Below are 27,103 nucleotides of genomic sequence, written 5' to 3'. Positions count from 1 at the left end.
TATCTAATCTCCCTTTTCTCTCAAAGATATTAGAGAAAGTAGTCGCTAATCAGCTCTGTAGTTACTTACAGCACAATGAACTATTTGAAAACTTTCAGTCAGGATTTAGAGCGAACCATAGCACAAAGACAGTTTTGGTTAGAGTCACTAATGACCTCCTAACTGCATCAGATAATGGATTTTTCTCTGTACTTGTAGTATTGGATCTTAGTGCAGTTTTGATACTATTGACCCACATCCTATTACAGAGATTAGAGAACCTAACTGGCATTAAAGGAACAGCATTTAGCTGGTTTAAGTCCTATTTATTAGACCGACATCAGTTTGTTCATATAAATAATGAATCCTCCTCCGCTGTCGAAGGGACAGATACAGGAAATCATTCCTGCCACAAGCCATCACACTGTACAATAACTCACACCTGTCTGACAGAGTCTCACAACTGTCTGCTGTATAGTTCTGTTTTTTAACACTCTACTACTCAGCACCTTAATTGTTTATTTATTATCCACTACTCAGCACCTTAATTGTTTATTTTACTATCCATTACTCAGCACCTTAACTGTTTATTTATTATCCATTACCCAGCACCTTAACAGTTTATTTATTGGAAGTGGTGATTCCATGGGGCCAAATCAAGTCTGACAGTTCCTGAATCCCAGTACCGGGCGTTGGGTTCTGCCACTTGGTTTCTTGGTTTCATGGTTTCAAGCTTACTCTGTGCCATACTATCTGTATATTTCATATTTATTATTACCATCGGTATATTTCACATTTCACATCTCATATTCTTAGGTTAGTTTATTGTATATACTTAGTCCTTATTGTCTTTATTGTGTATTTAGTATATTTAGTCTTTATTGTATATACTTCTTAATTTTATTTTATGTTTCTATTGATGCTGCTGTAATGTGGGAATTTCCCAGTTTGGGATCAATAAAGTAAATCTATCTATCTATCTATCTATCTGTCTATCTATCTATCTATCTATCTGTGGTAAAATACGGTGTTCCTCAGGGTTCTGTGCTTGGCCCTATTTTATTCATCTCATATATGCTTCCTTTAGGTAATATTATCCGGAAATACTCCGTAAACTTCCATTGTTATGCGGACGATACTCAGTTATATGTATCCGTAAAGCCGAATGAAACTCATCAGCTAAGTAAACTTGAAGCCTGCCTTAAGGATATAAAGGCCTGGATGGCCACCAGTTTTCTACTATTAAACTCAGAACCTTAGGGAATCAGGTTCTAATGACATAGCTACTCTGGATGGCATTACCTTGGCCTCCAGGAACCTCAGTTATTTTCGATGCGGACTTGTCCTTTAACTCCCATATTAAACAGATCTCTAAAACTGCCTTTTCTCACCTGCATAATATCTCGAAAGTCCGGGATAGCTTGTCTCAGAGTGACACAGAAAAATTAATCCACACCTTTGTTACCTCTAGGTTAGACTACTGTAACTCCTTATAATCAGGCTGTACCAGCAAGTCGTTAAAGACTCTCCAGCTGGTCCAGAATGCTGCTGCGCGTGTGCTGACTAGAGCTAGGAGAAGAGATCATATTACTCCAGTATTGGCTTCTTTACACTGGCTTCCTGTAGAATCTAGAATAGAATTTAAAATTCTTCTCCTCAGCTATAAAGCGCTTAATGGGCAGGTACCATTTTATTTGAAAGAGCTCATAGTTCCTTATTTCCCTGACAGAGCACTGCGCTGCCAAAATGATGGTTTATTGGTGGTTCCCAAAATTTCTAAGACTAGAACGGGAGGCAGATTCTTCCAATTCCAGGCTCAACGTTTGTGGAACAAACTTCCTGTTTCAGTTCGGAGGGCAGATTCTCTCTCTACCTTTAAGAGTAGACTTAAGACCTTACTTTTTGACAAAGCTTATAGTTAGGGTTAGCCCAGGTTGCCCTGGACCAGCTCTTAGTTATGCTGCTATAGGCCTAGACTGTCGGGGGACTTCATATCATCATTTTGTGTCTTGTCTAGGTCATACTATCTGCTCATCCGGGAAGGTCATCCAGCTGCAGACAAGAAGGCTGGATGCTGCATGTCACTTCCATCTAGACTACCTGTTCAGGATACCCTGCTGTTTCTGTTGTTGTCATCTGTCCCAGTTTGCCCTTATCTCCCTGTCTGTCTTTTTGTCTCTCTCTCTCCCCTCTCCACCCAACCGGTCGAGGTAGATGACCGCCTGCCCTGGGTCTAGTTCCACCTGAGGGTTCTTCCCATTAAAGGGGAGTTTTACCTTGACACTATCGCCAAGAGCATGCTCAGGAGGGAATCTGTTGGGTTTCTTTGTTTTTTTTTTACTGTAATTTGTAGAGAGTGGTCTTTACCTGCTCTACCTGTAAAGTGTCATGAGATAACTTCTGTTGTGATTTGACGCTATATAAATAAAGATTGGTTGATTGATTGATTGATTGATTGAGGAGGTCATTAGTAACTCTAACCAGAGCTGTCTGAGCTATGGTGTGCTCTAAATCCTGACTGAAAGTTTTCAAATAGTTCATTATGCTGTAAGTAGTTACAGAGCTGGTTAGCGACTAAATACAGTATTTACCAATATGACTGAGGGGATGAACAATTTTTTAGAAATGCTTAGTTTTACAGGCAGAAAACATGCTGTCTTGATGGCAACAGAGAAAATTCACTTAAAAGAACATGAGCAGAAGAAGCTGCATTTTAGCCACATGTGCCCCTTTTCCACCAAAAACACCTGGTGCTAGTTCGGAGCTGGTACTAGAGCCAGTGCTTAACTGGTGCCAACAAAGAACCGGTTTGCTTTTCCACAGGCCAAGAGCCAAGAAGAGCCAAGTCAGAGCCAAGTCAGAGCCATGTCATGACGTCATCGTAAAACGTGATCACGTGGGTGTGCGAGACGCTTGCTCAGAATCACAATAACAAACATGGATGACCCACCGTAGCGATGCAAATACTGCTCGTGTGTTTACAAGCCTACATTGCGGTCCAGAGGAGAAAAACGCAATTATTGCCGGCTACCCGTCATATTCGTGGTTGGAATGAATGGTGAGTATGCTTTAGCTTTACGTTTATAGCGGTTCGCTGCTCTCGATTGAGTCTGTAAGCCCGCCCACCAATGACGCAGTGGGCCGCGTCATCAGTTCTTCTCTGGCTCCTGTTTTAGCCCTGCTCACCATTGGTGCTTGCTTGGAAACTGATTTGGAACCAGTTTGGCCGGTGGTTTGGGCGGTAGGAAAACCAAAAAACTGGTGCTAAGTCAGGCACGGGCTCCAAACCAGCCCTGGAGCGGTTTGATGGAAAAGGGTAATGGAGGATCTGCTGTTCTCTCTTACACTCGTGATTTTAAAAGGCCCCATGCTGTAACACTTTTCCAGGGTTCTATTTTAACTGTTGACATCCCTAGCAAGACGTATTTGTGGTTTTGAGTACCTGTGGTCTGCTAAATATAGTTTCACAGCTCCTCTCTCACCTTTCTCTCAGAACTCTGGCAGCATGGTTTGTTTAGCCAATCAGAAGAGAGAATCAGCACCTCTCCACTGATTGGGCTGACTTTTTTCTGAGTGACATATGGTCGGGCCAATCATAGGCAACTTAACCCTATAAAGCCATTCGTATCACATATGATACACATTTCAATTCTGTTTTCGTTTTCAGTTTAATCAATACTTGACCAAAATACTGTTGTATACCTTTGAACACTTCCCCTGTTCACCCTGGACCATACCATTGGCACTTCAAGTACATATCATATATCATACACCAGAAAGGTCGTGTAATAACATATTTTTTTATTTTATATTATATATATATATATATATTATAATATATAATATTATATAACTAAATAAAGGGGTCATTTCACAAAAATGAATTTTCTGCCAATTCTTTCATAGTTCAGGGCTTTATAGGGTTAACAGCTATAACATTATCAACGGTACTAATGAAAAAACTTTCAAACTTCCAAAAATGTTACTGTTTTGATGAGACAGAGAAAAAAAAATCACTTACTGGTCGCAGAGTTGACGTTGATCCAGACAGTTGTGGGGACAGCAGTATCCTTTACCAACAGTTTCTTTGCAAAACCGGCATTGTATTGTGGTCAGGTTTATAAAACAGTCGGTGCTGAAATGAGCCGAACAGACAAGCAATTTGGACTAAAATCCTGTGGGACCCGGGGAAAAATTTACATCAGCCACTTAACGTGTGTTTCATTTGGAAGACTGTGCAATGAAACATTAGTATCCTTGCATCGGTCTATGGCGCAACAACGTTTCTTCGACATGTCGCTAACTTGTTACCTTGTTACCTGGGGAGCGGAGGCAGGCTGGCTAGTTTAAGTGGGGCGGAGTAGCATTACATGTGACATCACAAAAGGAGGCAGTGCTGTCCGCGTCTTAAAGGGAGAGTTTCAAAAAACTGGCTGTGTGCATTTCTCCATTTATCACAGGTTTAAAGCATGGGACAGTATTTATGTGGCCCGAGACCTTCCCTATCATAAAAAAACAACAAAAAATTGCATTTTTCATGCCACGGGGCCTTTAAAACAGACATAACAATACTGTTCAGACAGACAAAACAAAAATTTGCATTTTTCTCCAGAACAATATGTCCGATTAACACGAAAGTTGGAGGAGATGTTTTCTATCCACTTCAGAATCAGCTCGCCAAATCTGACGTAAATTGACCACTAGATGGTGCTTTTATGCGAGGAGAACTTTTTTGCCGCCGATTTTAGCGTCTTTGAAGCCTGTGGTTTCACCGGCGACCCTCCCCAAAATGATTTTTCAGTGTAGCCTAAAACCGTAAGACTTATTCAGAAGAAATTTTACAGAGGTTAGACTAGTGCAGCAATCTCACACACCAAAATTTCCACATTTCCACCACCGTGTGGCTCTAACCCTAACCCTAACGCGTTTTGGCCAATAACTCCCAAACCGTAAGTCGCACATTCAAATGCCTTATATCCACGTGTTCGTTGGCCCAAGACGAATCATGTGATATAGGCCATTCCCATTTCCACCTTTAATTAATGCCTTACATCCACGCATTCTGTGGGTTGAGACGAATCTCATGATATAGGCCACACCAATTCTGCCTGTATTTATCTTCGAAAAATCGCAAGATTGCAAAATTCGCCGTTACCCACATTTTCAAACTCATCCTGGGCCATAAGTCCCATCTTCAAGAAAAGAATATTGATATGACCAAAAAGTTACAAATTTTTAACTTCCTCCCTGAACAACACTAAACAGGAAGCATAAGTCCGATTAAATTTGGAGCCAGTTGGCGACGAGGGGCGCCAAAAACTAAAATTTGCATTTTTCTCGGAAACAATATGCCCGACTAACATGAAACTTTCTGTTTCCAATGCTGTTTCCAATGCCATTGCCGATGCTGAGTCTGCTCACCAGCTTTGACACAAATCAAACACTTGGTGGTGCTTTTTTCTTTTTTTATGCATTTTGAAGCCCTGTGGGCCACCGGCAACCCCAGCCGAATTGATTTTTTTAACCCGCGCAGCCCAACCTGTAAGACTTAATCAGAAGAAATTTTACACAGAGGTTCAGACTGGTGCAGGAATCTCACTCAACAACATTTACAACAGTCCACCCAACATGTCAAGTTCAACGCGTTTTTGACCTGTAACTCCCAAACTGTACGTCACATATTCAAGTGCTTAATATGTACATGTTCTGTGGGTCGAGACAAATGTCATGATATAGGCCTATGTCCATGTCTGCCCATCATTTTTTTCCGCAAATAATGAAATTGCACAACCCAACTTTTCAAACTTCTCCTAGGCCATAAGTCCGATTCTCACTAAACTGGCATATGGAATCTATGATCCTCAAACCAAAACTTATCAAAAGAATTCCTGATTTGATTAAAATGCCAAAGTTACAAATTTTTAACTTCCTCTCCAAGATGTACAACACAGGAAGTGTTTTGTATCTTTCTAATACTATGCCCAATCAACACCAAATTAGGCAGCTAAGTGATGTATAAGAACCTCAGGGGTCTATGCAAAATTTGGTTTGCAACTCGGCTGCTAGAGGGCGCTGTTATGCTTCATTACTTATATTTCGGGAATTTTCAGTTCAATTTACATGAAACTAGGGGCAGTAGTTCTCATACAATCCTGAGACTGCCACTCCGAGAATAACCCTCATGCTCAATTTGGCCATGGGCAGCCTCAGCTTACACTCGGCCTTTCAGATGATCTAGCAGGCTCATTTTTCATATTAAATTATACTTCCTTTTTAAGAAATTTGCAAAAATTTCTAAAATTCTGTTTTCACTTTGTCATTATAGGGTACTTAGTGTAGATAATGAAATAAAAAATATTTAACGGACTGTAGCATCAGACTGCAACATAACAAAAGGGGGTCTGAATACTTTCTGAATGCACTGTAGTTGTTATGTGTCCTTTATCATTTTTTTATGTATCCCACTGATCCCATGAAAATATTTTTTAACAGATCAGCATATGAGGACATACATTCCTGATCAAAATTTTAAGACCAGTTGAAAAATTGCAAGAAATTACATTTTGCACTGTTGGATCTTTATTTATTTATTTATTTATTTATTTTTTGCCTTTGCCTTTGCCATCAGGAGGTCATGACAGTGTGGATACCTGACAGAAAATGACAACTGAATCCACATTTTTGCGAAGATTTGGGCTTTTAAAGGTTGTGGTCTTAAACTTTGATCAGCTGATAAACAGCCTATTTCAGTTCATGGTTGTTGCAATAAATTGCTTACTCAATTTTTTTTTTTTTTTTTGTGTCTCACTCCCATTTCTTCTTTTTGCATTTTGAAGCCCTACCTAGAACCTTATTAAGATCCAACAGTGCAAATGTAAATTCTTGCAATTTTTCAACTGGTCTTAAAATTTGATCAGGAGCGTATTTGCATACATGCTCCAACACTTTTTTATTATTTCTAGACATCCTATGTATGGAGGACTAAAAGAGACAGAATGAAATATATAAATATTAAATTAGGGCTGTCAAAATTAATGCATTAACCCGGGATGATTAATTTCTGGATATAATGCGACAATTTTTTTTAACGCAATTAATGCATGCGCAGAGCGACCAGCCTCGTATATCCCACAATTCAACTCCAACCCGCCTACTCGTCTCATCTGTGGATGGAGGAAGAAACTGTTGGCCCACTGGATGGAAAGTTCAAATATAAAAAAGACAAAGATGGAAAAATAAATAAACACATTGTGATTTGCACACACTGCAGGAAGGTTTCCTTTCACCAAAGCACCTCAAGCTTAAAGTACCATCTCAACACCAATCATACATTTGTGGGGGCTTCAACCTCCGGTGCAACCCTGGCTTACGCCAGACAACCCTCACCGACCGCAGGTCATTAAGTAAGTCTACCTCTGACAAGTTGACGGACACAATCGCAAAATGGATGGCCCGGGATTGTAGACCGATTACTATTGTCGAGGACAAGGGCCTCACAGAAGTTTTGAAAGTTGCAACTCTCGACGCCTTCTACAAGCCACCGTCAAGAGGCACGGTAAACACTAAATCCACGAACTCTATGAAACTAAAAGAAAACAAAGTAAGAGGATTTGGCTTCAGCAGATTATGTTGCCCTGACAGGAGACCACTGACCTCAGTGAGTAACAATAATTATCTGGGTGTAACTGCGCATCACATCACTAAAACCTGGGAACTGAAATCATTTGCGCTAACTGTAATGAAAACAGAAGAGCGTCACTTTGCAGAGGCATGTGCAGAACAGTTTCTAACAGTAGCACGCAAGTGGGAAATTGAAGAATAAATCACAACTATTGAGGCGGACAATGCTCGCAATATGACAGCTGCAGCGAGAAGACTGCCCTATGAGCACATGCCCTGTATAGCTCACATTCTTCAAGGAGTATCACAGTGAGCCTCTCTGACAATGGATTGTCAGTGTATTGGCCAAGTGTCTCAAAAATGTCGGCCACTTTAAACACAGCCCGGCAAATGCCATGGAGCCTCAAGTACAGCAAGCGGCCTTTGGACTGCAGCAGGAGCCACTAATCCAGGACGTCTCAACACGCTGGAATTCCACACTAGAATGGTCAAGCGTTTGAACCGTAATCAAGCAGCAATAAAAGTAACCCTGGAACAACAAAAACACAAACTCGTTTTGCTGACACCACCAGAATGGGACAAATTGCAGAGACTGAGTACTCTTCTAGAGCCCTGCAGGTAAGAAATCCACATTATCATAATTATTATTATTATTATTATTATTATTATTATTATTTATCACTACTACAAGTTAAAAATTAAATTAAACTGATTAAATTCAAAATAAATGTTTATTTGTAAATGTAACAACTTTTGTTCTAATGACTGTGTGTGTGTGTGTGTGTGTGTGTGTGTGTGTGTGTGTGTGTTCTACTGCAGGTATATCACTGAGATTCTGGGTGGAGAGGTCCATGTCTCCTGCTCAGTAGTACTGCCTGCCCTCTGCCACTTGCGTCATGTAATGGAAATCTCTGATGAGGACCGTGCATATGTGATGAATTTAAGACAACATTCAGGAGGACCGAGCCTGCCACCAAGAAAAAACCAACAATGCATGGCTCAAGCTTGCAACTGCACTGGATCCACGTTTCAAAGACTTGAAGAGCCTGCCCAAGAGTGAAAGAGAAGAGGTGTGGACCAGACTTGCAGGCATACTGTATGAACAATGTGTGTGTGTGTGTGTGTGTGTGTGCCCCCTGTCATTTATCTTTCCATTCCAACAACAATATACAGAGAAAAGTGAATTTTTTGGTCATATGTAGGAATGTTGATTAATCGTGACTAATCGTGATTAATTCTCAGCTAGTGATTAATTCAGATTAAAATTTTTAATCGTTTGACAGCCCTAACTTAAATGTGTCATGAATTTATTAAAATGGGAATTAAATAATACGTCATTAAATGTGTCATTAATTCATTAAAATACCAGCTCATTTAATGTAAAAACATATATATATAATTATTTCACTATTAATTAATTATTTCATGGACCGATGTTGCAGTGCTTCATGAATTTATTTTATCTGTCAAACTCACGCATCAAAGTCAGTGGGTGGATCCTAACACCTAATTGGTTACCCAGCACATCAAATCAAGACAGATCGACTTCAGATAATCGATTGATGCAGAGCAAGTAAACATATTCAGACACACTAGGTGGCACAACCTTTACTCGGTTCAAGCAAGTGGAGGACTTGCAGGGGCAAATGTTATTGCGGGTGTTCAATGTGTGCGAAATAGGTGCAGCCACAAAATGGTGAAAAGTTGCCCAGAACTGCTCAGAGAAGCAGCAACTTTAATTGAAGAGGCTCTCAGTAAAACTCCTCCGGCTCCGGCAGCTCAGTCCCACCAGACACATGCCACTCCAATACGTACACCTGTCCAAGGTAAGCTAAATAATTTAATGTTAGCCAGGTGTGCTATTGATCAGTGACTCAGGAAACACGTGTGGGTTAAATTAGCGAACAATTTGGAGATGGACCGAAAGTGTGTTCAATGGCCATTAAATGCTAATTGGCTAAATAGTGTTAGCTGGCAGCCAGTAACCACCAAAGATAAGGTGAGGCTAGCTGTTTTATATGACTGGTGACCATTGAGCTGTGACATTTTTCTGTGCTTCAGCCAAGGTTGCAAGACTCTTTGCACTGTACAGTGGAGCCAGAAGGAATATAAGACGACATGTACAAATGCAAGTCAGTCGAAGAAGCTACACACACATGGTCTGTTGTTTGGCTAATCACAAAGCAGATAAAGTCCCAAGTCTACAGCTTAAAGGAGACCTACTTTCTTCCAGACTTGGAGAGCAAAAAGTGACCTTTGTAGGTGAGTATCAAGAATTCAGCAAAACCATAATAAATTGTACCGGCTATTATGCAGTTGTACTCAGTATTTATGTTTATAGACATAATTATTTCCATGTGTCTATGTTGTGAATAAGTTATCACCTGTGATAACTTAAAATAAGCCGGTAGCCTTATTTGCTTAGTTTTTGGTGTGCCTCTAAGGTCATTGGGAGGACCATGCGCCAAATTAAGCAATTGAGGAAAAGGACTGAAAGATGTGATGGTATGGCCCCTGCTGACATCTAGGCCAGATGTCGTTCCACTTCTTCTCCCCAAAATGGCTGAAATGCAGTTCACACCGCATGTAAGTCAGTAATTTAGTTAGATTTGTGACTTAACTTGATGAATGTACACACATCTTCAATGACTAAACTGGTTCTTTTTTCTTTTATCAAGAATGTAATCTGCATATTATTTCACAAATAAGTTATCCCTTTTAAAATAATTACATAAATTTTTCTTTAAGATGCTTCTGGACAAAATCACATGGCCAATTGAGGACAATGAGACTTTGACATTGAGTCCACATGCCACATCACTGGCTTTCTAAGAATGTTCATTGAAATAGGTATAAACACCTTATTTGGCTAATTTAGTGCTCTCTTTACCATTGCTTCTAAGTGTCATGGATTGATATGATGAATTAAAGGCCATTTCCAGTCATATCAATGTTTGTCTCAGAAATCACATCACCTATGATCAGTTCATCTCATTCCATCCGGTGCCATATTTTAACATTGACAAAATGATCAATTCTTGCAGTTGGGTGTATGGATGGTATGAGATGAACTGATCATAGGTGACGTGATTTCTGAGACAAACATGATTATGACTGAAAATGGCCTTTAAGTTAATCTTAATTAGGGCTGCACGATTATGGTCAAAATGATAATCGTGATTATTTTGATCAATATTGTAATCACGATTATTCATCACGATTATTCATCATGTTAGGGAAAGCATCTGTATTTTTATTGCACTACTTTTAAACAAACAATATATTAACCGTTTTCAGTGCAAAATGAAACTTTAATAAGAATAAATGCTTAATAATAAAAAAATTAAATTATTTGACTAGTGTGATCGCTCCGTTCCGTGCTTGAATACAGTACACCTCCCCCACTCTGGCACGGTTGGAGGGGGTGTGGTGTGCTCCAGCACGATACGGGCGTTCATGCACGAGCACATGCACGGTCACGCACGCACAGCGCGAACGTGGATACAACGGAAATCATGCAACTTTCCTCCTGCCTCCGCAAAAATCGTTTAATGCGCGCAGCGATTACTGGCGAATGGCCGCATTGCGCAATCAACCATGTTGTCTGTATCGCTGTCCATGGTGCTGCTGCAACCGCGTATAAACAAAAGTTGATTGATGATGAAAGGTATATATGGCAGTCTGTGTGCGCCGCGCACCTGTCAGATCCGGCAGACCTGACCGGCCGTAGCACCGCACTGTCTGCGCCGCCACCCGGTTGAATTTAGCAGCCAGCTGACATGCTGCTCCGGCTGTCAGTTGGACCTTTCTGAAGGAGGAAGTTACCTCCGAAACTGTCAAGGTAAATAAACATCCTTTAACCTATGTCTGATTAAAAGAAACAAAACGTCTTTAAATTAAAGGAAGACATAGTGAATGTATTTGAACTATATTGATTCATGATGACGTCAGACCATGCCTGTTGTCGTATTTGAACGTGATGATGTGTATACCAGGGGAAATCGCGCTTGGGCACGTTTGGGCTTTAGCTAATATGAGTGCAGGCCAGCCAGGGACTGGGGAGGGGGGCATTTTTGCTTTAGTATGATACGCAGCAAATGGCCCTGAGGAGCCTTTCTGACGGGGAACTTGTTGCAGGAACTGCCGTAGCCTACCTTCTTCTCCCGACATGACTCGTTCTCATCAGTCCACCGAGTAACTTGAGGCTGCCGCTGCAGGGTGCGCTCGCTTGTTATTTAGGCAGCTTAATGAAGCCTTAATCGTGCGTTCGCCCCCTGGTGGTTGGCTGACTACTGGCTGAGAAAGTGCTTGATCAGATAGGCAGCAGAGCCGCATTTTAAATGTAAATATCGCAGACGATCAGGCTCATTTAATCGTGGCAGCCAAAATCGTGATCACGATTAAAATTCGATTAATTGTGCAGCCCTAATCTTAATGTTGTCTTGAATTCCCTTATTACTTTTAGCTTCATCGGGTACACTGGCTCAGCTGCTGACTTTCTGGGTTGGCTAGGAGAAGCTTCCCCCTGTACTGAAAGTGGAGATTTCTGGTGGAACCCTTCCTACGGCCGCCAAATGCTTTGAAACACTAAAGCTGCCAGCTCATTTCAAAACCTACATGAAAGCATGGACTGGTTTAAGTTTTTTTTTTTTTTTTTTTTTTCCCAGACATGTCATTGTATACACTTTTCAGCAATTTATGTCAGTTAACAAGTTCAGAGTCTGAGTTTGAAAACATTGAACACACTGTACAGTAGTTGGACAGTAGTTTAAATTGAAAATAAAAGGCTTCAACTAAAGGCCTCAACAAATGTCTGCTTGTTTTAAGATGCCAAATAAAAGCACAGGTTGGACATCAGTCTGCTATGATTCTTGATAAAACTTGCACAGTCTCTATATATGATCTAAGTGTATCAGTTACAGAAACTCCTGGAGCTGGCAGAATGGCAACCTCCTCATCCAAGCGCTCACGGGCCAGCTGAATCTTGGGTACTGACACAGTGCCTCCATGAAGACTGTGAGGTCCGTTCCAGTCAATCCCATAGTCTTCATAAACCTGAACAGAAGAAGAGCATGATCAATCTTGTACTTAAAACTAGTCTGACATGTTATTACTCAAGGTATTTAAGATTGTTATTTTGGTCACCAAGTCAGTGAGAAATTAAATGTGTCCTATTGATTTATAAAGAAAAATCCAAGGCATTCCTCTAGCAATAAAAATAGGAAAAACCTTTATCAGGATGGCTATTTCATGACAAAATGGTTTAAACAGATCAGTGCATAATTAAATTAGAGACTGGGATGCAACTCGTGTCTAGCAGCAAACATCCTTTTCAGGGTGAAGAGTGCCTTGGATTTTTTCTTTGTGATTTCATGTCACTCTTGAATGAGCACTGTCGCCACATTATGACAAACTCCCTGAGCAATCTGGACCCTGTTGGGTTTTTTGTGGCCTATTTAGTTTTGTAAAATATACAGCAATGAATAATATGGATCATACAAACTATAGCTCAGAGGTTGTTCTTTGAAACCTCAGGAGACTATAAAAATACTTAAACCTATGATTTATTTAAAGTAGCACATTTAGCACATTATTTCTTCCATAATTCCCTTGGGGAAAGAGATAGTTTAAAAAGTATGGATCTTTCTTTAACCTCAGTAGGATCCTCCATTGGGCCTTGCTCTCTGTATCTTCTCCAGAGTTGCTGTGGTGACTGATTTCTCTAAGTTCTAAGACCATGAAAGTTCCAAGCATCTCTGAAAGAATCAAGGCTTTGCTGAATTAGTGGAAGGAAGATCCGGTGCAGTGCGTAAGATGAACTTCATTGTCTGGATTCAGTGTTCCCTGATCTTCCAGTGAAGTGAAGATCTGATAGAAGATGTCCAGGGCATGTTCATAAACATCTCTCCACATCCTCTCTATTCTGTGTTTAGGGTAAAATAAGATAAGATAAACTTTTATTTATCCCACAGTGGGGAAAAGGGACCTTAAGGTGCAATTATAACATATATATAACTATAAAGTTCGACAGTCAAAACAATTAACACCAATCGATAATTGGTGTTAATTTATGTGTGACATATTCAACTGGTAATAATTGTCGCATGAGCCCTGATGCCAAACATTTATTTACCACTGATTGTGGACACTTCTGCCTGTGATGTGCAAATTCCTGTTGGCACCTCTGTTCCTGATCATGAATTCTGCAACATCTGCATTCTCTCCCCCTTTATCAGACCGTACCCTTGATGGCAGCCCATACTGCTCAGCAGTGTTAAACCTCTGTAAGACCGTGCTAGCTCTGTTATTGCCCGCCACAGTCAGGGTAGACCACTAAATGACTGAATCCATCCACCCCACCATGGACAAGAAATCTCCACCTGTGAGGCAATTGTGAACACACAAATGTACTGTAGAATAAATCTACTGACATCTATAGAAAGATGCATTGTTTATCTTCTAGGGTCACTGACCTGATGGCTTATGGTTGCCATCTATATGCCACAAAGAGTTTGGGCCAGGAACAGAATACTGCCGTCGCCTTAATACACACAGCCTGAGACGTCTCATGTAGACTCCCTCTGCATCGACTCTGCATAAAGACTCTTGCAGTCTTGAGACTGAGGAGAGAAGAATGAAAACAATAACCACACACTCACCTTCTACTATCTACTTGACTAGTACTGGAACAAAGATACTTGTGAGGTCACTTATTTTGAAGTGGTGTCCTAATAAAAGACAAGTGATGTATGTAAAACTATTACAGTACAGAACCACCACAGCCTCAAAATAACCTGAGTTAACTACATTTTCTGACAGAGAATAAGCAGTTGTTACAAAGTTCAAGATAGGATATTTTAATACATGGCTATTGGCTTCTAATTAACTGCAAATAAATGACTGATATATTGCAAATGGACACAGGCTACATAAATATTATCTTCAAATTAGCTCAATAATTTACTTAAACTAATACAGTATCAATAAATGTATTTATTACACGGTTCTGTTAAATGCTGCATTATGATCAGTCAATCGCTGCACTGTTGCTATGTATAATACACTGTTGCTATGGACGCTCCTATCAAAGGAGCAAAGAGATTCAAAGAAACCCTTTACGCTTTGGTTTCATTCATCCTACTTGAGATTATTTCTCCATAACGACCAGGTCATTCTACATTATACATTGTGGCCATATTATTACCCTGAAACACACACACCTCTTGCTTTCAGATGACCATGCATTAGCTTGTAGCTGGTGTTTGGATGTCTTCTGTGGGGTTCGGTTATAATGTGGTCTAACTCCTCATCATTCACAGCTGAATAGAGGTCTCTCTTTCTGCAAAAATAATTTAAAAAAAAACAAAAAAAAAAAACAAACAGTAACAAGTAATACTAAACTACACGTAATATCCAGACAATACCAGCAATTCATAAACTGAAAACCCATGAACTGAATCTATTCAAATCATTTAGTATAAATACCTTAGATCACTTTGTTGCATGCACCTCCTGATAGTCTTCGTTGACACTCCGAACATTGCTGCAATTTGACAAGCTGGTATACCAGAAAGAACCTGGTGCTCCAGAACTGCAGTCGGTATGTCAAATGCCAAACGCCCTGGTCCTCGTGTCTGTTGAACCCTGGTACCAGCGAAGCAGTGGAGCACTTCTTCTAAATTGGCAATCACTCTATGGTCAATATCTTGGTCTGTTGAGCCATGGTTATCAGTGAAGCAGTGGAGCACTTCTTCTATATTGGCAATCACTCTATGGTCAATATCTTGGTCGTGAAGTGCGTAAATAACTCCAACAACCTCAATAAATTCTTCTGCTTTACATGCCGCATGCTCTGGGTCAGCAGGTCCCACTTCCACATACTCTGCAAGGTCTAAAATATCTAAAACCAACTCCCCAGAAAGTTTAAAAATGTATTTATATATTTCATTCTGTCTCTTTTGGTCCTCCATACCTATGCACATAACATTACTATCATACAATATATGCCAGACCAATTTTGCAACAATGCTGGCTGACGTTAAAACACATTTTGCATTGCTAGGTTTATTTATCATTTCCAATTAATAAAAATAAATTAAGTTGAATTCAAAACTTACCTCGGAAACAAACAGCTGTTGCCACACCTGTCCAGACATCAGTTTTTAAAAGTTTGTTCCTGTAATCATACAGGTTCATGTTACTGTAGACTCCTGTTATTTGCTTGTGTTCATCCATTGTTTATGTGTCGGAAATAGGAACCAGGGGCCTGTAGCACAAAACTAGGATAAGGGATTAAGCCGGGATATCTTGGTCATCCTGGATTAACTTATCCTTGATCCGGTTGCACAAAAGTGGGATAGTGGATAGTGGGATATGTTATGACATTAGATAGATAGATAGATAGATAGATAGATAGATAGATAGATAGATAGATAGATAGACTTTATTGATCCCAGCCAGGGAAATTCTGGTGTTCCAGCAGCAACAGTAGAAACATATAATAAAGTTAAATAAAATAGAATAAAAGCTAAATATATACAATAAAGACTATAAAGGCTAAAATCTAAAAATATACAATAAGGGCTAAACTAAGAAAAAGAGATATGAGATGTGAAATATACAGATGGTAATGAATATGAAATATACAGATGGATTTGAAGTATATACATGATTGTATAGATAAGGAGAGTTAGCATGATACCCCAAAACCAAGAACCAAGTGGCAGAACCTGATGCCCGGTACTGGGATTCAGGAACCAACTGACTTGATTTGACCTCTTAAGGAATCACCACTTCCCCTCCAGTCTGAAAAACAGTGTGAATGCATATTAACCTAGGATGTAATATATAGATAATAAATAATAAATAAACAGTTAAGGTGCTGGGTAATGGATAATAAATAAACAGTTAAGGTGCTGGGTGATGTATAATAAATAAATAGTTAAGGTGCTGAGTAGTGGAGTGTTAAAAACAGAACTATACAGCAGACAGTTGCAAGTCTCTGTCTGACAGATGTGATTTGTTGTATAGTGTGATGGCTTGTGTGGAAGGAATGATTTCCTGTATCTGTCCCTTCGACAGCGGAGCTGTAACAGTCTGTTGGAGAAGGAGCTCCGCTGTCTGTCCAGTGTGTGGTGGAGAGGGTGATCAGGGTATCCATCCATGATGGATAACACTTTGTTCAGTGTCATCCTCTCCACCACAGCTTCCACAGTGTCCAGTTTGCAGCCGATCACGAAGCCAGCCCTCCTGATCAGTTTGTTGAGTCTGTTGGTGTCGCTGGCTCCGATGCTGCTCCCCCAACACACCACGGCGAAGAAGAGTACACTGGCCACAACAGACTGGTAGAACATCTCCAACACCTTGCTGCACACATTGAAGGATCTAAGCTTCCTCAGGAAGTAGAGTCTGCTCATCCCCTTCTTGTAGACAGCGTCGGTGTTGGATTTCCAGTCCAGTCTGTTGTTTATTTTGACGCCCAGGTACTTGTAGTCCTCCACCTCCTCCACATCCTCTCCCAGAATGCACAGTGGCTGTGAAGCCGTCCTCTTCTTCCTGAAGTCGATCACCATCTCTCTGGTGTTGTTGACATTCAGCCTCAGGTGATTGCGTCCAGCCCACTCCACAAAGTTATCTCCCACTGCTCCGTACTCCCCTTCCCTTCCCTCACTTATACACCCAACAACAACCGAGTCATCAGAAAATTTCTGCAGGTGGCATGACTCGGAGTTGTACTGAAAGTCTGTGGTGTATAAGGTGAAAAGGAAAGGGGACAGCACAGTCCCCTGTGGAGCTCCTGTATCGCTGACCACCGTGTCTGACAGAACACTGCCCAGACAGACAAACTGTGGCCTGCCTGTCAGGTAGTCAGTAATCCAGGAGACAATGGAGGTGTCGACACCCCTCACCCGCAGCTTCTCACTCAGCAGCAGTGGCTGGATGGTGTTAAAAGCACTGGAGAAATCAAAGAATGTGATTCTCACCGTGCTGCCACCACCATCCAGATGCATATGAGCTTGTTGCAGCAGGTAGATGACGGCGTCGTCAACTCCCAAATAGGTAAGTAAACTGTAGAGGGTCTAACAGCTCCTTCACCTGCGGCCTCAGGTGGGCCAAGACCAGCCTCTCCAGCACCTTCATCAGATGAGATGTGAGGGCAACTGGTCGGTAGTCATTGAGGTCCAATGGAGTCGACTTCTTGGGACAGGAACCAGGCAGGATGTCTTCCACAGCACCGGGACTCTCTCCTGACTCAGGCCCAAGTTGTAGAGGTGTTGGATGACTGAAGACAGCTGGCTGGGACAGGTCCTCAGGATCCTTGGGCTGATACCATCAGGTCCTGTGGCCTTCCTCTGGTGGAGTCTCTCCAGCTGTCTCTTAACCTGGCCTTCAGTAACAGTCATGCGGGGGAGGGTGCTGGTGTCTTCAGTGGAGGAGGAGGTAGAGGGGGAGGGGGAGGAGAGGTGCTGCACAGGAGTGCTCACCACAGGGGTGGGGGGTCTGGATGTGAGAGGCCACTCACACTGGCAAGTTTGATCTGCGCCCAAGCACGACTGCCCCTAAAATCCAGATTCTTTGACCTGTGTGATCGCTCCGTATCGTGCTTGAATACAGCACACTTCCCCCCGCTCTGGCACGGTTGGAGGGGGTGTGCTTCAGCGCGGTACGGGCGCATACACGAGCACATGCACGGTCACGCACTCAGTGCACGGACATAAATCATGCAACTTTCCTCCTGCCTCTGCAAAATTGTTTAATGTGCGCAGCTTGATTACCGGCGAATGGCCCGCGTTGCGCAATCAATAATCAACCATGTTGTCTGTGTCATTGTCCGTTGTGCTGCTGCAACCACGTATAAACAAAAGTCGGTTTATAATGAAAGTACAGCAGTCTGTGTGCGGAGATCCGGCAGATCTGGTGCTGGCCGGCACCGCGTCGGCACCGGCCGGCACTGGCACTGTACGATCTAACAGGTGCCGCTCCGGCTGTCAGTTGGACCTTTCTGAAGAAGGAGGAAGTTACCTCCGAAACTGTCAAGGTAAATAAACATCCCATGTCTGATTAAAAGGACCAAAAACGTTTTTTAGTTAAAAGGAAGACATGATGAATGTATTTGAACTACATTGATTTATAATGACGTCGGGCCATGCCTGTTGTCGTATTTCAACGTGATGACGTGCACACCGGGGGCAATCGTGCTTGGGCGTGTTTGGGCTTTAGGTAATGTAAGTGCAGGCCAGCCGGGGACTGGGGAGGGGGGGTTTTGGGTTTAGCACGATACGGGCTCAAACTTGCCAATGTGAGTGGGCCCTGAGGGAGACAGACGGCTGTGAGCTGAACCTGTTGAAGAAAACGCTCAGCTTGTTGGCTCTCTCCAGGCTGCCTGATGGTTGCCTTTGTCTCCCTTTACATCCTGTGATCTGCTTCATCCCAGTCCACACATCCCTAACGTTGTTCTGCTGGAGTTTGACCTCCAGCTTCCTCCTGTAGCTGTCTTTGCAACCCCTCAATTTCTCCCTGAGTTCGTGCTGCACTCTCCTCAGTTCCTCTCTGTCTCCAGACCTGAAAGCCCTCTTCTTCTTGTTAAGGAGTGCTTTCAGGTCGCTGGTGATCCATGGCTTGTTGTTGGGGAAGCAGCGTACAGTCCGGGTTGGCATGGTGGTGTTTTCACAGAACCTGATGTATTCTGTGATGCAGTCCGTCATGTTGTTGATGTCCTCCCCGTGTGGCTCACAGAGTACATCCCAGTCCGTTGTCTCAAAGCAGTCCCGCAGTGCCTCAGCAGCCTCCTGAGTGCACATCCTCACCATCCTCCTTCCTCACCATGTTAACAGGCTGCCTCTTAACAAGGGGGACATACTTGGGGGTTAACAGGACCAGGTTGTGATCCGAACTGCCAAGGGGAGGAAGGGCTGTGGTGTTGTATGCATCACTGGTGTTTGCATACAGCAGATCCAGGGTTTTATTTTCTCTGGTGGGGCAGTCAACATACTGGTGGAAAGTTGGCAGTAGTTTGTCCAGTGAGTCTCCAGTAATCACAGTAAAGGCATTGGGGTGTTGAGTCTGTACACTGGCAACGGTGGAGGTGATGACGTCACAGGCCGTCAGCGCATTAGCTGATGGGGGGGATGTAAACAGCGATCACAATGGCGGACGTGAATTCCCGAGGCTGGTAATACGGACGCATTCCCACAGCAACCAGTTCAATGTCCGGGTTACAGAGACGTACCTTCACATGCATATGTCCGGGATTACACCACCTCTCACTCACATACAGTGCAATCCCTCCTCCCTTCCTCTTACCGCTGCTAATTACATCTCTGTCCACACGAACAACGCTGAAGCCAGGTGCCGCCACGCTGTGGTCCGGGATGTGCGAGTGCAGCCATGTCTCAGTGAAACAAAACACACTACACTCATGATATTCCCTCTGAGTCTTAATCAGCGCGGCGAGCTCATCCGTCTTATTCCCCAGAGACCTCACGTTCCCCATGATAATCACTGGTACCGCTGGGCAAAATCTCCTGTATTTCGCCTTCAGTTTGGCACCAGCTCTGCACCCCCGGTGCCTCCTCAGCAGCTCCTCCGGGATGTCAGGCCTCGCTCCGGGCAGTAGCACAGGTTTACGCGGCGCTATCAGCTGGTCACGAGTGTAAACAATGCACTCACTGTCGCGTCTGTGACCTTCCGCTGCCTTAAGTGCAAAAGTGTCCAAAAAAACGGCCAGAAAGTTTAAAAAGAGAGATAAAGTCATTGTCTCTAGTGATTAGACAATGATTGGTAGAAAAATACAGGTGGCAGTAGAGAAATTGCAAAAGAAAAAATACAAAAACTTAGACACACACGGGAGCTGCTGCAACAGGCTGCCACCTCGCGTGGCGCCAATTACCATGCAGATTTATTCTGTGGAGCTAGCCTGCTCCAGACCAGGCTAAGTTCCAGGATCTATTTAAGCTCATCCCTTATCTCAGTCAACAGTCACCACAAACGGAAACTAAAAGTTATTCCACTGCCCACTACACATTATCACATCAACACCTTCCTAAAATAATCGCCTAAGTCATTTTTTTCACGTTTTTCGGGAGAGACCCCACCCCCACCCCCCACCCCCAAAAAAATCACCAAAAATTAACTGTATGATATTTATTGATAATTTCAGTCAAAAAGGTTATAAAAAAGATGATCACTGACATACTAAAAACAATGTCAGGCAATTATGTAACATAACAGAAATAAATGACTTAGGCAAATTTCTGAACATGCCTTTGTTGACCTAGGCAATTGTAATATGTTACATGCCAATGTTATACTAAACCTCATCACTTACCAATTGGGGATGGGCCCTGGATCATTGAAACAACTTCATTGGCAGAGAAAATTTTCTTTCTTCTTGATACCGCTGCCATCTGGAAATGCTTAAAATAGCCTAAAATAGCCTAAATAACATAAAATTGCCTAAGTCACATTTTCTTTTGACTTAGGCAAAATAAAACTACCTAAGTCACAGTTTTTACACACTCTTGATTTAGGGAGTTATACTTCCAGAGGTGGCCAGCATCAAGAGGAGATGATTTAGACAAAAAACTCATTTTTGACAAAACAGGACTTAGGCGATTATTTTAGGCAGGTGTCGAAACTAGACCCACTGTCATTAGCTACTTAAACATTTGTGGACATTAATTTCAATCATTGTAGATAAATGATGATTTTAGATGATGTTGCAATCATTAGATAATTTACAGTTTCCCATACACTCTAAAATACACATCCCATATAAATATACCGTATTGATCTGAATATAAGATGATATTTTTTCCATTGAAATTGCCCTGAAAAAACGCCCTCGTCTTATATTGGGGGTCTAAGCAAATACACATGTATTGTACTTGCATATGTTCCGTGCTTGAATACAGTACACTTCCCCCGCTCTGGCATGGTTGGAAGGGGTGTGCTCCAGCACGGTACGGGCGTTCATGCACGAGCACATGCACGGTCACGCACGCAGCGGGCGAACGTGGATACAACGTAAATCATGCAACTTTCCTCCTGCCTCCGCAAAATCGATTAATGCGCAGCGCGATTACCGGCGAATGGCTGCATCGCGCAATCAATAATCAACCATGGTGTCTGTGTCGCTGTCCGTGGTGCTGCTGCAACCGCGTATAAACAAAAGTTGATTTATGATGAAAGGTATATATGGCAGTCTCTGTGCACCGCGCACCTGTCAGATCCGGCAGACCTGACCGGGTGGGCACGGTGCCGACCGAGGCACCGGCCGGTATCAGGTGGGCCAGCCGGTGTGCACCGCCACCCAGTTGAATGTAGCAGCCAGCTGACATGCCGCTCCGGCTGTCAGTTGGACGCTTTCTGAAGTTACCTCCGAAACTGTCGAGGTAAATAAACATCCCTTAACTCCTTAACCCTGGCCATGAGTGCAATGTGAGACGGTGGCGGTCTCAGAAAGAAGAGCTAAAAAAAATGCCCACAGCCAGAGAAGGGCTTTTCGTGGTCCACAAACTGGTCGATTCAACGTGACTGACAGGAGGGTGTGCGATTTTGTGAATGAGAAACGTAGTGAAGGACTGCCCGTTACGAGGGCTGTGATGCAGCAAAAAGCACTTGAAGCTGCCACAGAGTTCAACATACCCCGCACTGAGTTCAAAGCTAGCATGGGCTGGTGTTGCAGAATGCAGTGGCGGATTTAAGAAATTTGGGGCCCAAGGCAAAGGCAGGCATGGGGCCCTCTGAGATGAGAGGACAACACACAAAACAGGGGCCCCGAGACACACATAATACGATAAGCATTCTGCTGGCATTTTAGCAAAAGTATTTTAATCAAAAACATAATTAAGGTGCGCAAATAAGTAATAACTGTATTAACCATAAGTGTATGAGGAGTTTTATGGGGCCCTCAGGAACTTGGGGCCCTAGGCAACCGCCTAGTTTTGCCTAATGGTAAGTCCACTCCTGGCAGAATGTCCATATAAAAAGTATTTTTCCAAAAAAGGGTCTTGAAAAAGAGGGGCCATCTTAAAATCAGGGTCGTCTTTTATTCGGGTCAATACGGTAAATACACATCAAAACTGAAGTCACATTCAAAGGTCTATATGTTCTGCCCTCACAGTGCGTGAACCACCTTTGCACAACTAGGCAGACAGATAACATCAGAAGGTGTGGTTTTAAATAAGACCAGTTGGAGACGTGATTTCAATTTGAAGGTAAAGTCTGTTTTTGGTCTTAATTGTTTTCACTTTCCTTCTTTTAATATTGTAGAACTGCAAAGAAAAGACAGGTACAAAGAATGAATTGTTGATAACAATGTGTTTTTAACAGTAAATATTTTAAATCTTTTATCTATGAAATAATAAATGAACTGAATTGACAATGCAATAAATTAAGCAGTCGTGTGAACATATATAGCCACAAATGAATCAACAACTTAGTTTTATAAATACAACTCAACATGAAATAAGATGCACAGGAAATTAATTGAACCAAACTAAGGCTGGGGTGAAAACAAAGACACAGCATTGATCCCTAGTGACTTTAGTCTTAGCTTAAGTGCTAACATGTTGCCTGATGACTGGCCTAATGCTAACAAACAATTCATGTACTTAGCAACAAACACCACAGTAACACCCCAGTGACATTGCAGATGGTCTCTGACAAGGGTAATGTCTAACAAGTTTAATCAACAAAGAAATAAACATAAAAGGACAACTTACAGACATATATATGCCCAGATTTCCCCACCAGAAGAAAGAGCTGCTCACAGCAGTGGAGCATGCTCCAAACAGGAAGTGGCAAAGGGCAGGAAACTGTGCTGGGTGCACATATAAAGGAGAAACCAATAGGGGGTGCTGTTCAGCAGTTACAGCTTGAAGAGCTTGACACTCCCCGCCTGGTATAACACCGTTATACCACTATTAAACACAAAATAATTTGAGCACCCCTACAAACTAATATTAAGTGTGCTTTGACACAAGGAGCACGACTTCTGAGATGGGCCTGTGAAAGGCCTTGAGTGCGCCTTGGCTGAAGATCCTTACTTCGACCTTGCGTGTTCTTCCATCAGCACTGGGGAAGGTCTTTTGAACTACTCCAACAGGCCATTCATTGCGCTTGGCTTGATTGTCTTTGAGAAGGACGACATCCCCTTCTTGGAGGTTTGGCTTGTCCTCCGTCCATTTCCTGCGTTTCTGGAGTGTCGCCAAGTACTCCGTTCTCCAACGCTTCCAGAATGTGTCTGCCAGACACTGCACTTGTCTCCACTGGTTTCTATGAAGATCCTTCTCATCGAAATCTCCATGAGGGGCTGGCAGAGGACTGATCTTTTGCGTCAGCAGCATAGCAGGCGTCAAGAGAGTAGGCATTTCTGGATCTACTGATACTGGCACCAGAGGCCTGGCATTCATCATGGCCATGACTTCTGCCATCAGGGTGGCAAGTATTTCATGAGTAAGGTGAGCTGTACCATCACGAAGTAGCATTGCATCCAGAATACGGCGCGCCACCCCTATCATCCTCTCCCACGCGCCACCCATGTGGGAGGAATGAGGCGGGTTAAAGATCCAGGTGCACCCTTGATGAGCAAGGTAGTTCTTGAGCTCAGAGTCTTCTGTGTTTAACTGTAACTCCTTGCAGGCTCCCACAAAATTGGTGCCGCGGTCGGAGCGGAGTTGTTTGGCAGGCCCACGGACAGCAAAAAATCTTCGCAAGGCATTAATGAATGACGAAGTGGACATGGATTCTATTACTTCGATGTGCACAGCACGGGTGCTCATGCATGTGAACATCACTGCCCAACGTTTGCTTTCAGCGCTGCCTCCCCTGGTACGACGGGAGGTGATCGCCCACGGTCCAAAGACATCCAAGCCAACGTGCGTAAAAGGAGGCTCTGTGGTGAGCCTGTCAGCAGGAAGGTCTGCCATTTTTTGCTCCATCAATCTTCCTCTCAGTCTTTTGCAGGTCACACATTTATGGATCACACTGGAAACTAGATGTTTGCCTCCCACAATCCACAGCCCTGCAGCCCGGATGGCTCCCTCCGTGAAATGGCGGCCTTGGTGAGCTACCTCCTCGTGGTAATGACTCACCAAGAGAGTTGCAATGTGACTGTTCTTCGGAATAATTAGGGGGTGCTTTTCGTCGTAATGGAGAAGAGCAGATGAGATGCGCCCTCCGATTCTGAGCAGCCCCTCGCCATCGATGATGGGATTTAGCTTCTTGAGTGGACTTTGTTTTGGAAGCTGACTACCCCTCTCCAAGCATTTAATCTCTTCCATGTAAGCTTCTTGCTGAGCACTTCGGATGACAACTGCCTTTGCTTGCCAAAGTGCGTCAGTGGTGTGCATTTGTGGGGTTTTGCTTGCGGCTCGTGCTGTGGTAATGAGTCTTGCCATGGCCCGTACTATTGACCTCCAGGTTGAAAACCGTTCAAAACGGCTTGAGCCAAGCTGACTTTTCGTGGACTTGGTAGAGAACACTGTAACCTCAGGCCGAACCTCCTCATCCACATCTGGCTCAACAAGTTCAAAAACTGTTTCTTGAGAAGGTTTCTCCTCTTCCACCTGCCCAAGGAACGCTGGGCCAGAGAACCAGTTGATGTCCTTCAGGAGTGCAGCTGGCACAGGTCTCGTGGCGTGGTCAGCTGGATTACTTTCAGTTGATATGTGGTGCCACTGTTCTGGGCGGCTGGACTTGAGTATGCGGTTGACTCGATTGGAAACATACATGTAGAACCTCCTAGAGGTGTTATGAACGTATCCAAGGACAATTCTGCTGTCTGTGTAGAAGTCAACAGCATGTACATTCACATCCAGTTCGTTGAGAATCAGCTCCGCCATTTCAACTGCTAAAACGGCAGCGCATAGCTCCAGGCGTGGGACTGTGTGGGCTGGGCGAGGTGCCAACTTGGCCTTCCCCATTATGAATCCCACATGACATTGACCTTCATCATCGATGACCCGAAGGTAGGAGACTGCTGCAATGGCCATAGCGGAGGCGTCAGAGAAGACACACAGCTGCCTGTGACGAGCAGAGGTAAGGGATGCAGATATGTAGGCTCTTGGGATGCTCAGCCCTTCAAGGTCTGAGAGAGATTCTTTCCATGCTGCCCAGGGCATTTCCTTTTCAGGTGGGAGTGGAGTATCCCAGTCAAATTCTCCTGTCGAGATCTCTCTGACCAGGGCTTTCCCTTGCATGGTGATGGGAGCAACCAGCCCAAGGGGATCAAACAGGCTGTTGACCGTTGACAGGATACCTCTGCGGGTGAACGGTTTCTGTTCGCTGGACACTTGAAAGGTGAAGCAGTCTGTCTGGAGATTCCAGACCAGTCCAAGACTTCGCTGAAGAGGTAAAGTGTCAGTTCCCAGGTCAAGATCCTTTAGATCGTTGGCGAGATCAACTGTTGGAAAGGATGCCATGACCACGCTGCTGTTGGAGGTGATCTTGTAGAGGCGCAGATTGGAGGCTGCTAGCATCTCCCTTGTTCTTGTCAGCAGGTCGATAGCTTCTGCTTCTGTGGCGACTGATGTGAGGCCATCATCGACGTAGAAGTTATAAATTAAGCAGTCGTGTGAACATATATAGCCACAAATGAATCAACAACTTAGTTTTATAAATACAACTCAACATGAAATAAGATGCACAGGAAATTAATTGAACCAAACTAAGGCTGGGGTGAAAACAAAGACACAGCATTGATCCCTAGTGACTTTAGTCTTAGCTTAAGTGCTAACATGTTGCCTGATGACTGGCCTAATGCTAACAAACAATTCATGTACTTAGCAACAAACACCACAGTAACACCCCAGTGACATTGCAGATGGTCTCTGACAAGGGTAATGTCTAACAAGTTTAATCAACAAAGAAATAAACATAAAAGGACAACTTACAGACATATATATGCCCAGATTTCCCCACCAGAAGAAAGAGCTGCTCACAGCAGTGGAGCATGCTCCAAACAGGAAGTGGCAAAGGGCAGGAAACTGTGCTGGGTGCACATATAAAGGAGAAACCAATAGGGGGTGCTGTTCAGCAGTTACAGCTTGAAGAGCTTGACACTCCCCGCCTGGTATAACACCGTTATACCACTATTAAACACAAAATAATTTGAGCACCCCTACAAACTAATATTAAGTGTGCTTTGACACAAGGAGCACGACTTCTGAGATGGGCCTGTGAAAGGCCTTGAGTGCGCCTTGGCTGAAGATCCTTACTTCGACCTTGCGTGTTCTTCCATCAGCACTGGGGAAGGTCTTTTGAACTACTCCAACAGGCCATTCATTGCGCTTGGCTTGATTGTCTTTGAGAAGGACGACATCCCCTTCTTGGAGGTTTGGCTTGTCCTCCGTCCATTTCCTGCGTTTCTGGAGTGTCGCCAAGTACTCCGTTCTCCAACGCTTCCAGAATGTGTCTGCCAGACACTGCACTTGTCTCCACTGGTTTCTATGAAGATCCTTCTCATCGAAATCTCCATGAGGGGCTGGCAGAGGACTGATCT

General features: G+C 43.2%; 2 long non-coding RNA genes and 1 pseudogene across 2 annotated transcripts; 1 reads left to right on the top strand and 2 right to left on the bottom strand.

Moving 5' to 3' along the window:
* Positions 1-27,103, bottom strand: part of LOC115371558 (microtubule-associated protein 11-like) — a 74,206-nt pseudogene that overhangs the window by 18,100 nt on the left and 29,003 nt on the right.
* On the top strand, positions 10,048-12,213 carry LOC115372085 (uncharacterized). The gene is made up of 3 exons (XR_003929415.1): positions 10,048-10,185; positions 10,348-10,449; positions 12,065-12,213. It is a non-coding gene; the product is annotated as an uncharacterized LOC115372085 (long non-coding RNA).
* Positions 12,404-14,162, bottom strand: LOC115372084 (uncharacterized). The gene is made up of 4 exons (XR_003929414.1): positions 14,073-14,162; positions 13,733-13,979; positions 13,253-13,522; positions 12,404-12,654 (listed from the first exon to the last, which is right to left on the bottom strand). It is a non-coding gene; the product is annotated as an uncharacterized LOC115372084 (long non-coding RNA).

This window comes from Myripristis murdjan, chromosome 14 (genome assembly GCF_902150065.1).
Source record: "Myripristis murdjan chromosome 14, fMyrMur1.1, whole genome shotgun sequence".
NCBI classification, from domain to species: domain Eukaryota; kingdom Metazoa; phylum Chordata; class Actinopteri; order Holocentriformes; family Holocentridae; genus Myripristis; species Myripristis murdjan.
This window is presented reverse-complemented; position numbering and strand designations above follow the sequence as displayed.